Here is a 16,151-nt window from a genome sequence, read left to right as displayed (position 1 = left end):
CTATTCTCTACATGTGCTGGTACTAAACTGTCTCCATTATTATAATGTTCATGATTTTTTTCAGTATCTGGCAAGGGCTAGTCCTCTATCATTACTATTTTCTTGCTTTATTCCCAAAATATTAATGTTGGTATTTTTCTTGAAAAAGTTCAATTTATATATTTATTTAGAGAGGATTGCCATCATTTTCCGTTATTTAAGTGTGCCTTACCATCTATTCAAGAACTTTTTAATCACCTTTTGAAGTCCTTCAAAGTTTTCTTCATGTGAATCTTTTTTTTAGAAAGAAAATCACTTTATTCTAATTAATTCACAAACAATAACACCAGAAAATCACTGTTTACATGGCCACAACCGCCTCTTCTGCCCAACCCCAAACTCAGTACCATCTCAATGAACTTCTATATAGTGACAACATTCTCTTCCACCACAGTCCTAAAGCACAAAAGCTATTAATGATTAAGGAGAGGTTTAATGGGTGCTTTCACACTTTACATCTTCATTATTAATTATATTTTAAATGCTAAATCAACATGGTCATGAGAGGTCATTTTTCATGTCTTCAATCCGAACTTCTTGATTAAGCATTGGCCAATCTGCACTGTTTCAGCACGTCACTGAAACCGTCACAAAATTTAAGGTCCCCCTGGCTCTGGGCACACTCCAAAAGCTGTTTCGCTTCATAGAACAGGAGCCATCCTGCTGCACCTGTGGCAGCTGGGTTCCCTAGGGCTCCCGGTCAGAGACGTCAGGCCTTGAGGCTCAGCACTGCTTCCCCCACTGAAGCCCGCAGTGATGATGTGACCCAGAGCGTGGCCCACGGCAGAACCCGCAGCCGCCTGGGCCATCAGACCTGGCTGCTGGGGAATGGCAGCCGGGGAGCCAAGGGCAGAGGCGGGGCCGCTGCTGGTGGCTGAGCTCTGGGCGCTGGCTGAGCTGGGCACGGCTCTCATCTGAGGCATGCAGCCGGCAGGAGGGGCCCGCGGGAAGGGCAGCTTCAGCTCCCACTGCGCGTCTTGGGCACACTGCTAAGCGACATCGACAGGTGCATGACCCCGGCGGGTTCTCTTCATGTGAATCTTGTCCATTTCTGAGATTTATTCCTAGGTATTCTCCTGTAGTTCTTGTTTTTGTAAATTGAATCCTTTCTAGGTGATTGTTCATATATTGGAAAATTATTGATCGTGTTTTAATTTTGTTCTCAGCTACCTTACTAAATTGTCTAATTCCTATAATGATTTTTAAAGTTGATTTTCTGCCATAATATTATCTCACCTGCAAAGAATAATGTTTTCTTCCTTTTCCTTTCCTTCTCTTTCCTTTTCCTTGTATTTTTCCCTCTTTCTCTAATGACATTGGCTAGATTTGGCCAAAGTTAAATAATACTGGTCATAATGTGCATTCTTGTTTTGTTTCTGATTTTAATACAACTCAGTGTTTCACTGTATAACTGTTGGCATTTCTAATGATATATGTATTTTTTCCTGTTAGCAAACTATTCATCTATTACTTTTAATAAGGTTTTTTTTTATTGAAAGGGATATTGAAATGTTATTAGATACCTTTTTAGCATCTGCAAGAATGTTCACATAGTATTTCTCTTTTGATACATGTTTAAGCTGTATTGCTTAATATATTCATTAGTATTGAGCCATCTTTGCATTTTTGGTATGAGTGTTCCTTAATTATGACATATATTTGATTTATGTACTAGTAGATTCTATTACTACAAATCTAGTGGAGGTAGGAGAAGGCAATGGCACCCCACTCCAGTACTCTCGCCTGGAAAATCCCATGGGCGGAGGAGCCTGGTGGGCTGCCGTCCATGGGGTCGCTAAGAGTCAGACACGACTGAGCGACTTCACTTTCACTTTTCACTTTCATGCATTGGAGAAGGAAAATGGCAACCCACTCCAGTGTTCTTGCCTGGAGAATCCCAGGGACGGGGGAGCCTGGTGGGCTGTCCTCTATGGAGTCGCACAGATTCAGACACGACTGAAGTGACTTAGCAGCAGTGGAGGTGATGGAATTCCAGCTGAGCTATTTCAAATCCTAAAAGATGATGCTGTTAAAGTGCCGCACCCAATATGCCAGCAAATTTGGAACACTCAGTAGTGGCTACAGGACTGAAAAAGGTCAGTTTTCACCCCAGTCCCAAAAAAGGACTATGCCAAAGAATGTTCAAACTACCTTACAGTTGTGCTCATTTCACATGCTAGTAAGGTTATGCTCCAAATCCTACAAGATAGACTTCAGCAGTATGTGAACCGAGAACTTCCAGACGTACAAGCTGGGTTTAGAAAAGACAGAGGAACGAGAGATCAGATTGCCAGCATTCAATGGATCAGAGAGAAAGCAAGGGAATTCCAGAAAAACATCTACTTCATTGACTATGCTAAAGCCTTTGACTGTGTGGATCACAGCAAACTGTGGAAAATTCTTAAAGAGATGGGAATACCACTTTACCTGTCTCCTGAGAAACCAGTATGCAGGACAAGAAGTAACAGAACCAGACATGGAACAACTGATTGGTTCCAAATTGGGAAAGGAGTAAGACAAGGCTGTATGTTGTCACCCTGTTTATTTAACTTATATGCAGAGTACATCATGAGAAATGCTGGGCTGGATGAAACACAGACTAGAATCAAGATTGCCAGGAGAAACGTCAACAACCTCAGATATGCAGATGATACCACTCTAATGGTAGAAAGTGTCACAAGGTACTAAAGAGACTCTTGATGAGGGTGAACGAGGAGAATGAAAACGCTGGGTTAAAGCTCAACTTTAAGAAAGCAAAGATCATGATATCTGGTTCCATCACTTCATGGCAGATAGATGGGGAAAAAGTGAAAGCACTGGCAGATTTTATTTTCCTGGGCTCCAAAATCACTGCTAACAGTGACTGCAGCCATGAGATTAAAAGACGCTTGCTCCTTGGAAGAAAAGCTTTGACAAACCTAGACAGCATATTCAAAAACAGAGACATCACTTTGATGACAAAGGTCCATCTAGTCAAAGCTATGGTTTTTCCAATAGTCATGTATGGATGTGAAAGTTGGATCATAAAGAGGGCTGAGCACCAAAGAATTGATGCTTCTGAATTGTGGTGCTGGAGAAGACTGTTGAGAGTCTCTTTGACTGCAAGGAAATCGTAAAGGAATTTGTAAAAGAAATCATAAAGGAAATCAACCCTGAATATTCATTGGAAGGACTGGTGCTGAAGCTGCAATACTTGGCCATCTGATTCAAAGAGCTGACTCACTGGAAAATTCCCTAATGCTGGGAAAGATTGAAGACAAAAGGAGAAAAGGGCGGCACAGGATAAGATGGTTAGATAGCATCACCAACTCGATGGACATGAATTTGAGCAAACTCTAAGATGGAGTAGGACAGGGAAGCCTGGCATGCTGCAGTCCATGGAATCACAAAGAGTTGGTCAGATACAGCTTAGCGATTGAACAATAAAAGTCTACTGGCTAGTATTTTATTTACATTGTTTAGGCATTGGACTGTGTCAGTTTTATATTGAATTGATAAAAAGACTTTGGAAACTTTCCTTTTAATACTCTGGAACCATTAAATAATATTAAAATTACATGTTCCATAAAGATTTGATAGAATTCACTTATAAAATTCTCTAAAAATTGACCTATATGTAACTTTCTTCCTTTATTGGGGTCAGTTTTAATAGTTTATATTTCCCTATTTGTGGTGTTTGCATGAAGCTGAACAATATATTCTTATAATTGTTAAAATTTAAGTATCTATGTTTATTTTTCTATACTCTTTTCATACCTATGTATGTGCTTCTTCTTTTCTAATTTATATTGTTTGACTAGCTTTGCCTAATTTTTACCTTTTTGTTTTTTCTTGAAGAACTTTCTCAAGATATGTTAATTTGTTCTTTAGTTTTCTATTCTTTAATTCTTGCTTTTACCTTTACTAATATCTCCTTGTTGTTGTTGTTGTTAAGATTACTGTGTTGTTCTTTTTTCTAACTCATTAAATTGAGTGCTTAATTATTTACTTTTTTCATTTGTCTTTCAATTGACAAACTATTTTTGGCATAGTTTTGTTTTAAGAAAGATTCATAGGAACTATGTTCTTTGAGGATTTATATGCTTGAAATCATCTGCAGGTTATTTTTATGCTTTAACTATACTTTGACTGGAACTAAAATTCTTAGGTCATAGGATCCCTGAAAATACTGAGGCAGTAAATTGCTACAATGCTGAATGTTGCTTTAAAGAAGTATGAAACAGCTTGATTTCTATCTCTTCCCCTTGAGGTGATTTGATTTTCTGTCTGAGAGATCCTATCTTTGAAGTCCAGTAACTTTATTAGGATATGTTCTAGTTCTAGTGTTGGTTCTTCCTGAAAAATGATGTGCTTGTTTAAATGTACAGATTCAAGTCCTTTATTTCAGAAGAGTTTTCTTGAATTATACTTTGAATATTTTTTGTGTGCTTGATTGTTCTGTCTTCTGAATGCATAACTGAACATCCCATCTGTCTTAAATATATTTTTTCCTATAATTCCTTAAAATTCTTTTTTTTTCCCCTTTTCTTTTGCTATTTTCTTGACCCTGTGCTCCATTTCTTTAGCTTGTTTTCAACAAGTATTCTTTCTTCCTGCAATTTCCATTTCTGTATGTCATTACTTCTCTATATCTTTCCTAGGTTCACTCAGATCAACTTTATCATTTCTTTCTTCAGTTCTTTTATTAGTGCTTTGGATTTTTGATTCATGTAATCCACTTTTTCACTGAATTATTTGAATCTTAAAGAAGTTTTTGGTCACAGTTTTCAAGTATTCCACAATAAATTTTTATCTGATGAATGCTGAATTTTTCTTTCCTATTTTGCCTTTTTCTTAAAATGATTTTGTCTCCTCGTTCCTTCTTCGAAAGTTTTACTAAAATGCAGCTCACATACAATATAACTTAGCACTTAAAGTGTATAATTCAGTATTTTAAAGTACTTTCGGAGAGTCATGAAACCTTTCCTGGTTCCTTTTTTTTGTTCTCATTTCTCCTTTCTGGACCAGTTATATAGAGAAGGAAAATATGAGAGAGATGTAAGAGGCTCTGAACAACCTCTGGACCAACAAGAGGTTGGTTTATTTTGTCCTAACTCAAAATAAAGCATATGCAAGGCTTAATGGACTTTACTGTGAGTGTGTATTCAGACTTCAGTTCACTTCAGTTCAGTCGCTCAGCCGTGTCCCACTTTTTGCGACCCCATGAACCGAAGCACGCCAGGCCTCCCTGTCCATCACCAGCTCCTGGAGTGCACCGAAACCCATGTCCATTGAGTTGGTGATGCCATCCAACCATCTTATCCTCTGTCGTCCCCTTCTCCTCCTACCCTCAATCTTTCCCAACATCAGAGTCTTTTCAAATGAGTCAGCTCTTCTCATCAGGTGGCCAAAGTATTGGAGTTTCAGCTTGAACATCAGTCCTTCCAATGAACACCCAGGACTGATCTCCTTTAGGATGGACTGGTTGGATCTCCTTGCAGTCCAAGGGACTCTCAAGAGTCTTCTCCAACACCACAGTTCAAAAGCATCAATTCTTCGGCGCTCAGCTTTCTTCACAGTCCAACTCTCACATCCATGCATGACCACTGGAAAAACAATAGCCTTGACGAGACAGATCTTTGGTGACCAAGTAATGTCTCTGCTTTTTAATATGCTATCTAGGTTGGTCATAACTTTCCTTCCAAGGAGTAAGCATCCTTTAATTTCATAGCTGCAGTCACCATCTGCAGTGATTTTGGAGCCCCCCAAAGTAAAGTCAGCCACTGTTTCCACTGTTTCCCCATCTATTTGCCATGAAGTGATGGGATCAGATGCCATGATCTTAGTTTTCTGAATGTTGAGCTTGAAGTCAACTTTTTCACTCTCCTCTTTCACTTTCATCAAGAGGCTCTTTAGTTCCTCTTTGCTTTCTGCCACAGAGTGGCATATCTGAGGTTATTGATATCTCTCCCGGCAATCTTGATTCCAGCTTATGCTTCATCCAGCCCAGCATTTCTCATGATGTACTCTGCATATAAGTTAAATAAGCAGGGTGACAATATTCAGCCTTGACGTACTCCTTTTCCTATTTGGAACCAGTCTGTTGTTCCATGTCCAGTTCTAACTGTTGCTTCCTGACCTGCATATAGGTTTCTCATTCATACTTCACAAAATTTTAATGACTAGGCTTGGTAGCTTCAGGGTCACTCATTAACCTTGGCTTCTCTGTTACCTCAAAAAATTTTTTTGCAGAATGTCATATCTGTATGATTTCAAAACGGATCATAGAGAATTCTAGAGCCATTTTGCAAACCTCAGCCTTTTTCTTTTTCCAAACAAGGAATTGATTTTTGCCTTGGAAAAGTGTTGACTCTACCTGAGCTCTGCAACCATGGATATTATCTTCCGGATATCTTTCTCTGGTCACATTTTTATGCACTTGGCAGCAGCTCCTCCTTATAAATATTAAAGTTTAGGGCAAAAGTATTGCCTGATTTCTTCCTAAATGGAGTGTTTATTCCATTTTTATTCTTACTGTTTCAGATTGGTTTCAGAAAGCAGATTCAGTCTTAGTCAGTTCCAGCTTCTCTAAGAAATGGCATATATCGGATGGCTTATAAACAACAGAAACTTATATCTCACAGTTCTAGAGGCTGGAATTTTTTTTTGAGATCAAGGTGCCAGCATGATTGGGTTCTAGTGAGGACATTTTTCTGGATTGCAAATTGCTGTCTTCTTATGTCCTCACATGGTAGAAAGAGATAGGAAGCAAATGCTCTCATGACTATTACAAGAGTAATTGCATTCATGGGGGCTCCACTCATATGACCTCTTCTAACACTAATGACCTCCCAAAGGCCATTGGAAGGTAGGGTTTCATCATGAATTTGGAGGCAGGGGACACACACATTCAGTTTGTAACACAGAGATTTCTTTATTTTTCCATCTTAAAATGAGAGAGATTGATCATTTTATTATGAAGTTCTTTTATTTTTTAAACATTTTTAAATGTCCGTTTCTTGTCCATCAACTTTAGACTATATATATTTTGATTTGTTACTTTGTAACTAAGAAAATAAACATATCTGCCTTTCTTTTCCCTTTTTTTCTCTCTGTTTTTCTTTTCTCTATTCTCTCTGTTGCCAAGCAACATCTGCTAGTATTCCATTATTTTTACTACACTAAGATTCATGGCATTTATATTCTTCTCTGTGACTGTAATAAAGTATCTGTACTTTTTTTGTCTGTAAGCTACTCTAAAAATGGAAAAAATAGAAATTGGTCAAATTATTATGGACTGTATAAATATCGTGAGCCACAGAGTACAATAGTGTTATTGGAGTCTCAGAGAAAGATGCATAATCCTATACCACTAACTCTTAGAGGAAAATGTTCCAAATATCATGTCAAACAAGTTATCTTTTTTATACTCTGAGAAAGTATCCTTGTATTTTTGTTGCTTTACATTTCTTATACAGTGCCCCCCAAAGCTTTCAATTACTTTTTTCTTTTCAATATATATATTATATAAAGATTATTTATGATATATACAGTATGTGTGCTCAGTTGCTAAGTCATGTCTGACTCTTTTGCGACCCTATGGACTATAGCATGCCAGGCTCTTCTATCCATGAGATTTTCCTGGTAAGAATACCAGAGTAGGGTTGCCATTTCCTCCTCCAGGGGATCTTCCCAACCCAGGGATCAAACCTGCGTCTCCTGCATTCTCAGGCAGATTCTTTACCACTGAGCCACCTGGGAAGCATATATAGTATGTACCTTCACTATAACTTTATTTTTTTAAGATTTTTTTTCAGTGTGGACCATTTCTAAAGTTTTCTATTGAATTTGTTAATATCACTTCTGTTGTTTTTTTATGTTCTGATTTTTGGCCAAGAAGCATGTGGGATCTTAGCTCCCTAACCAGGGATCAAGCCCACACCCCTTGCATTGGAAGGCAAAACCTTAACACCTGAACTGCCAGGGAAGTCCCTCACCATAACTTTAAAACATTCATTTTCTTCACCATACTACCTTTTAATAAAATCTATTTTCTTCATGAAGATAATCTTTCTGGGGTCCAATAAGACAGTTACTTTCTTTTATGAACTTGTTTTTTGTTTTTGTTTTTAGATTCCACATGCGAGTGAGATCATACAATATTTGTCTTTCTCTGTCTGCTTAGCATAATGCCCTCTAATTTCAACCATACTGTGGCAAATAGCAAGATTTTCAATAATATTCCATAGACATATGAACATACCAGTTTCTTTATCCATTCATCCATCAATGGACACTTCAGTTATTTCTATTCAAATAATACTGGCAATGAACATGGTGGTACAGATATCTTTTCGAGTTATTGTTTTCATTTCCTTCAGATAAAAACCCAGAACTAAAATTTCTGGTCCACATAGTAGTTCTATTTTTAATTTCTTAAGTGTCAGTCAGTTTTTAAAATTGGCTTCCCTGATAGCTCAGTTGGTAAAGAATCTGACTGCAATGTAGGAGACCTCGGTTTGATTCCTGGGTCAGGAAGATCCTCTGGAGAAGGTACAGGCTATCCACTCCAGTATTCTTGGGCTTCCCTGTGGCTCAGCTGGTGTAGAATCTGCCTGCAATGCGGGAGACCTAGGTTCAGTCCTTGGGTTGGGAAGATCCCATGGAGAAGGGAAAGGCTACCCACTCCAGTATTCCTGCCTGGAGAATTCCATGGACAGTGTAGTCCATGGGGTCGCAAAGGGTCGGACATGATTGAGTGACTTTCATTTTTAAATGTCAGCCAAGACCACAAACACTGTGTATAACACATTTGAACTGACATATGGCATGTCTGGTAATTCTTTGATTGAATGCCAGACATGAGAAAGGAAAACTGTAGATATAAACTGAGGCTCTGGCTAACGTATCAGAGAAGACTAACCTGCCATTTAGCAGTCAATAGGAGTAGAGACAGATCATGTTAAGCCAATCTGGGATGAGCTCGTTTGAAGGTAGGTTTCAGTCTTTTGTGCCTACTGCTCTATTTCCTACTGAGCAATACACCTAGAGTGGAAGTCTGAGCAGAATATGAGAGCCCTTCCTCATTGGTGGACACTGATCTCTACAATTTCTGCCACCCAGTCTGAGGGATTGCCAAAGGATCTGATTGACTTCCCAGGGTCCTTGCTTTGGTCCTTGCCCGGTGGTAATAAGCCATCTAAGATCAGTAAATTCATTGAAAGGAAGTTTTTACAGAATATAGCACCATTCTCTTTGAAATCCTTGCCCTTCAAGTCTTGTCAATGATCTCAGCTTCAACCTTTATAAATTAAAAAACAGAAGAACAAATGAAAACAAGCAGAAGAAAGAAAGTAGGACACAAGAGCAAAAATCAATGAATTAGAAAAAAGAAAAATAATGAAGTCAATGAAACCAGAAACTGACTCTTTGAGAGAGAAAAGGATAAACTTCTACCCAGACTGATCAGAAAAACAAAAACAACAATAAAACACAAGTCACCATTATCAGGAATGAGAGCGGGAATGTGACTATAGAGCCTAATCATATTAAAAGTAATATGAGTAAAAGAATAGCTTTATACCGATCAGTTCAACAACAGATGAAATAGACAAATGCCTTGAAAAGCACAAACTACCAAAGCTCACTCAAGAAAAAATAGATAACTTGAATTATGCTCTATCTGTTAAAGACATTGAATTTATGATTTAAAACCTTCCTACAAAGAAAACTCCAGGACTAGATTGCTTCAGTGGGACTTAACCAAACATTTAATAAAAGAAATTTTACCAGTTCTGCCTGGAGAAGGGAATGGCAGCCCACTCCAGTATTCTTGCCTGGAGAATTCCATGGTCAGACAGATGAGCCTGGCTGGCTACGGTCCATGGGGTCGCAAAGAATCAGACATCACTGAGTGATTAACACTTTACATTTACTGGATGTTGGAGAATTATTCCTTTGAGATTCCAACCTCACTACCAAACACGTAAAAGCTTGGTGAAGAATTCTTCCATTTACTACCCTCCTTTAAAAGAAGTGATCAGACATTAATGAGAAAGGACCAAAGGGACCATTTTAAAGCTGGACAAGGGAAATACAATTCTTATCAGTTTTGTCCAGATCCTAGTTGTTAGAACAAAGTTAAACTTTCAGTCTTAAAAACAAAATCCTTGAAAGTTTTAATTGAACATTTTACACAGTTAAAATCTTGCAATGGTGCTTTACATATCTATGTAGCACATGAAAGGCTTTGTGCAGACAAGTAAAATTTCCTTTTCTGAGTATTGAAATGTGATGACACCATTTCATCATCTTTAACTTGAAATAAAAGCTATCAGATTTTATTCTTTTATAATTTAGGGAAGGTGAAGTTAAGGGACTAGAAGACTTCTAAATTGGCTTCTTCAGATCCAATGATTTAAATGTAACCAGTTTTTGTTGGGACTTTATAAAATTATATTGTATATGTAACTGTTCACTAATCTGTACATTATAATAAATATATTTGCAATTATTAAATGTTACGTGATATTTTGGTTCAACTTAAAAAAAAATAAAGAAATTATACCAATTCTATACAAGCACTTCCAGAACTTGGGGGAATATTTCCCAATCATTCTATGAGACTAGCATTACTGTGGTATTGAAACTATAAGTAAAGTGTTCCGTAGTCTTGGCACTGGTAAAAATACAAATTTGTTAGATTCTAGCAAATCAAAATGCATGTTATAATCTTTAAACTAACCATGAAAAGAATAGTAAAATAATGTATAATTATAAGCTTACATTATTATAAAATAATGTATAATGTATAAGTTTATAAAAAAGGAAATGAAATTGTAAAAACTAATTAAACCTTTTTTAAAAATGCAAGAAAGAAGAGTGAAAGAAAATAGAATAGATGAGACAAATAGAAAACAAATAGTAAGATAGTGGTTATAAACCCTAATACATTAATAATTACTTTAAATATAAGTATCTTGATTAAAAGGCAGAGGTTATTTGGTCTGGATGAAGCAAAAAACTGTGGAGCTCAAGCAAGAGCACATGCAAAGATAAGCAGAGGATTCATGCCTGCAGGTTTCAGGGCAAACGACCAAGTATGTTTCTCAGATTTGAGGGACTTATCCTGAAATGTAAGACCTAAATCCTTGGTGCACAGTAACAAGAGGAAAATGGATAGGCTGGTGGCAGAAGTTACCTCAAGACCAAATTTGTTTTACAAACAAAATGAGATGAACTAAAGAACCATATATGTAAGTTCAGTATAGAGCACGCGGCTAGCAAATATTTAACAACTGGCTCTGCAAGCGTAGTTTCAGCATGGGTGTTGAATAATATATTTTGTTAATGTTGACAAGTGAGATGGAAGTGAAACAGTGAAGACATGTTGGCATTTCATTCATTCATCAATTGTGTGGCATGTGTGACATCTTTACTGAATTGGATGACAGTTTTTGAATATCATAAGAATAGTTTATTTGGGGTTTTTTGTTGTTGTTTTCTCCGTTTTTACTATTCACAATGTAATGTGCACAGACAGGACATATTTGTAAGTTTCATCTGCATAGTTTACGTTTTCTCCATCACTTTCTTAGGTATAGACCAAGATTAAGCAAACTGCAACCCAGCTCTACATAGATAGCTTTTCAATTATCTACTCAGATCTAAATAAAATAATGCTTTGATGTGCACCAAAATACACGAATAAGTTCTCTTTCGTAGTCAAATACTGTATGTACATCATTCCTTCTTACCTTCAACTTACATTTCATTTCCATCTCTTCCATATAATTTTATCTTAATGTAACATCATTACTTTAAAAAATTTTTATTGATTACCCTATCATTTTACTCTGCAATAAAAATCACATATGTTAACAAGACTTATGTGGTGATCATTTTACAATATATATATTGTATATATATTGTATATTACATATACACCTGAAACTAATAATAATAATGTTATATGTCAATTATACCTCAATAAACATTTTAAAATTTGTTTTAAATTCCTATACCTTTATGTCTCCTAAATGTTAATTAAAGTTATTCGAAAGTTATCACGTAATGATATTGGTGAGGCATTTCTCTATTAGTTCGTGTAACCACAGGTAAATACTCATGTATGACATTTTCAGAATGTCAGGCCTGAGACAGGCTTGGCATCAATTCTGTTCCTCCTTTTAGTTTTTTTAGCTACCAGAGCAGAGAACCCAGGTTTATATAAATAACTAGATGGAGGTAAAAGGAGTTTTATTTTTTAAATATCAACCAGGTCTTGGAAATCTTTCAAGTTATATGCCAGAGACAAATATTATTTTTAATGGTCTATCACTGATAAGTTGATTAGATCCTCTTTCGATTTTGTTGAAACCCGGGAATTAGAAACCACCCAGTTTGCAAAAAAGTTTGTTTCCTCATCTTTAAAATCTTTCTTTTTCTCAATTTCTCATAATTTTGCCTAAAGAGCCATTCCAAGACTTGAAATTTCTATTTCTTATTCTTATAATTTTTAGATAAATCTCATTTCATAGCTTAAATTTGTTAAATTGAGATTTAAAAAAGAAAGACAAAATTGGAAATGATAAATCCTTTGTGTGCAAAGTATAATCATGCTGAATTTCAGTTTTTTAGAACATCCTAAAATGTTTTAAAATGCGGACAGAGTTGGATACTTGACAGATGTTAGAGATGAAGTTAGTAATTTATTTAATGATTGAAAAGAAGCATGTTTATAATTATGTTTGATATTATTTTAAAAAATCACATCAAAATATGAGAAGGAGGAATTACCTCTAATTAAATAAAGTTGGTTTTATAAAGTTCAGGATATTATGTTCTAGTTTATGTTTTGGGAACATTTTATCCTACACCTGTACAACAGTAGATGTTCTATTTTTTTAATCTACTTTATTACTTAAGAAGTTCACAACAAAAGTGAGCAGAAGGTTCAAAGACTTCCCATGTATCCCCTGCTCTTAAACTTGCATAAGGTCCCCCAATATTAACATCCCCCACCACAGTGGTACATTTGTTAAAATTGTTAAACCTACATTGATACTTCATGATCACCCAAAGTCTGCACCTTACATTAGGGTTCACTCTTGGTATTGTACATTCTGTGGGTTTAGACAAATGTGTAATGACATGTATTCACCAGTGTAGAACTATACAGCCTCTAAGCTATGTCAGTTCATCTCACCCTTGCCTCTAATCCTTGGCAACCACTGACAGTTTTATTGTCTCCTTTGTTTTACCTTTTGTAGAATGCAACAGCGTTGGAAACATACAATATATAGTCTTTTTAGACTGACTTCTTTCCCTTGGTAATATGCATTTAAGTTTACCCCATGTCTTTCCATAACTTGATATCTCATTTCTTTTTCTGTGCTGAATAATATGCCATTGCCTGGATATGTCAGTTTATTTATCCATTCACCTACTGAAGGATCATCTTGGTTGTCTCCGAATTTTGGCAGTTATGATTAAGTTTACCATAAATATCCATGTTCAGGTTTTTGTGTGGACATAAGTTTTCAAGTTTTTTAGGTAAAGACTAGGGAGTAAGATTGCTGAATTTCGTGGGAAGAGTATGTTTCGTTTTGAAACCACCAAAGTAAACTGTCTTTGAAATAGCTGTGATATTTTGTATTTCCATCAGCCGTAAAGGAGAGTTCCTGTTGCCAAAATCTGGCATTGTTAGTATCCTGGCCAGCGCTTCGTGCTGTTCGCATTGTTCTGGATTGTGTGTGGTGTGTAGTGGTATTTCACTGTTCTTTAAATTTGCATTTATGTGAAGCACTTCTTCATATACTTATTTGCTATCTGTGTATTTTCTTTGGTGAGGTGTTGGTTAAGGTCTTTGGCCCCTTTTTTGATAGGTTGTTGTTTCCTTACTGAATTTTAAGTGTTCTTTGTTTATTTTGGTGGCTATCCTCTATCAGATATGTCTTGCAAATATGTCTCTCAGGATGACTTGTCTTTTCATTCTCATAGATATTCTATTTTGAAAAATGCAATTTAAATTACTTTGTGAAAAGTAATATTAATAACAAAAGAAAAGTGTTAGACCATAGGTAAATGACAGATTATAAAAAGTTTATTAATCATTGTTGCCATACATATTATTTACAGCACAATATAACGTTCCTGTTATAATGCCCTAGGAATGTAAAGAAATTAAAATAAATATAAATTATATGTAATAATATAAATCTAATAACTATATGGTGAAAAAAATAATTGATTAGCAGGTGTTGACTAGCAACAATGAAAAGGAGACATATGCCCAAATAAAAAACAAATATTAGTTCATAGCATCCCACCATCTTTTGGCAAAATTAATGAAAATGTTTCCCCTACCAGTCTGAATAAGTGTTCAAGAAATCATAAGACCTGAACTTAGATGTATATTTCATTTTCAGATGCAACGCTAGCCTTCTGGAAACATTGGAAATAAATGTGGAGTGCTTCCCTTCCTCCTCCCCAAAATCATGCAGAAATGCATCTGAAATGGATTAAGGCATGATTCATGCCTTAAATGAGAATACTCTCCCAATTCTATCACCAAGAAAGGTGGAAATTCAGAAAGATTTGTGGCAGACTGATACATCATTTTAAAATGTCCATACTAAAATTCTTAGACCAGTGGGCATAGATAAGATAGACAAGAGCCTTAGCTTTTCATAAATTTGTCCGTTGTATACTCTTACAAGCCTCGCTCTCAGAGGCAATGCATTCTCGACAATAGTTACTGGGTGAAATTAGTAAACAGTCAAGCTACAATGAATTCAGAATATGGCAACGGAGGCAAAATACTCAGGTTCTAATGCCTTGACCTCTCATTCCTCTGTCTGTTCTAAATCCAGCTTGAACAAGGTGGTGACTGAAATCATCCCCAAGGGAAAAAAAAAGGCAAAATGGTTGTCTAAGGAGGCCTTATGAATAGCTGAGAAATGAAGAGAAACAAAAGGCAAAAGAGAAAAGGAAAGATATACCCATCTGAATGCAGAGTTCCAAAGGATTGCAAGGAGAGATAAGAAAGCCTTCTTCAGTTATCAATGCAAAGAAATAGAGGAAAACAACAGAATGAGAAAGACTAGAGATTTCTTCAAGAAAATTAGAGATACCAAGGGAACATTTCCTGCAAAGATGAGCACAATAAAGGTCAGAAATGGTATGGACCTAACAGAAGCAGAAAATATTAAGAAGAGGTGGCAAGAATACACAGAAAAACCATACAAAAAAGATGTTCATGACCCAAATAATCATGATGGTGTGATCACTCACCTAGAGCCAGACATCCTGGAATGCGAAGTCAAGTGGGCCTTAGGAAGTGTCACTACAAACAGAACTAGTGGAGGTTATAGAATTCCAGCTGAGCTATTTCAAATCCTAAAAGATGCTGCTGTGAAAGTGCTGCACTCAATATGCCAACAAATTTGGAAAACTCAGCAGTGGCCACAGGATTGGAAAAGGTCAGTTTTCATTTCCAATCCTAAATAAAGGCAGTGCCAAAGAATATTCAAACTACTTCACAATTGCACTCATCTCACATGCTAGCAGGAGAAGGCAATGGCAACCCACTCCAGTACTCTTGCCTGGAAAATCCCATGGGCGGAGGAGCCTGGTAGGCTGCACTCTGTGGGGTCACGAAGAATCAGACACGACTGAATGACTTCACTTTCACTTTTCAATTTCATGCATTGGAGAAGGAAATGGCAACCCACTCCAGTGTTCTTGCCTGGAGAATCCCAGGGACGGGAGAGCTTGGTGGGCTGCCCTCTATGGGGTCACACAGAGTCAGACACAACTGAAGTAACTTAGCAGCAGCAGCAGCACATGCTAGCAAAGTATTACTCAAAATTCTCCAAATTAGGCTTCAACAGTGTGTGAACCAAGAAATTCCAAATGTTCAAGCTGGATTTAGAACAGACAGAGGAACGAGAGATCAAATTGCCAATATCGATTGGATCATAGAAAAAGCAAGGGAATTCCAGAAAAACATCTACTTCTGCTTCATTGACTGTGCTAAAGCCTTTGATCATGTGGATCAAAACAAACTGTGGAAAATTTTTAAAGAGATGGGAATATCAGACCACCTTACTTGCTTCCTGAGAAATCTGTAT

The 16,151-nt window shown here is 36.6% G+C and overlaps 1 pseudogene; it reads right to left on the bottom strand.

The window, feature by feature from the left end:
* Positions 1-509: 509 nt before the first annotated feature.
* Positions 510-16,151, bottom strand: part of LOC110143571 (uncharacterized) — a 32,927-nt pseudogene continuing 17,285 nt past the window's right edge.

Source organism: Odocoileus virginianus, chromosome 2 (genome assembly GCF_023699985.2).
Source record: "Odocoileus virginianus isolate 20LAN1187 ecotype Illinois chromosome 2, Ovbor_1.2, whole genome shotgun sequence".
NCBI lineage: Eukaryota > Metazoa > Chordata > Mammalia > Artiodactyla > Cervidae > Odocoileus > Odocoileus virginianus.
Note: the sequence above shows the minus strand (reverse complement) of the source record. Positions and strands in the feature narration are given on the sequence as shown.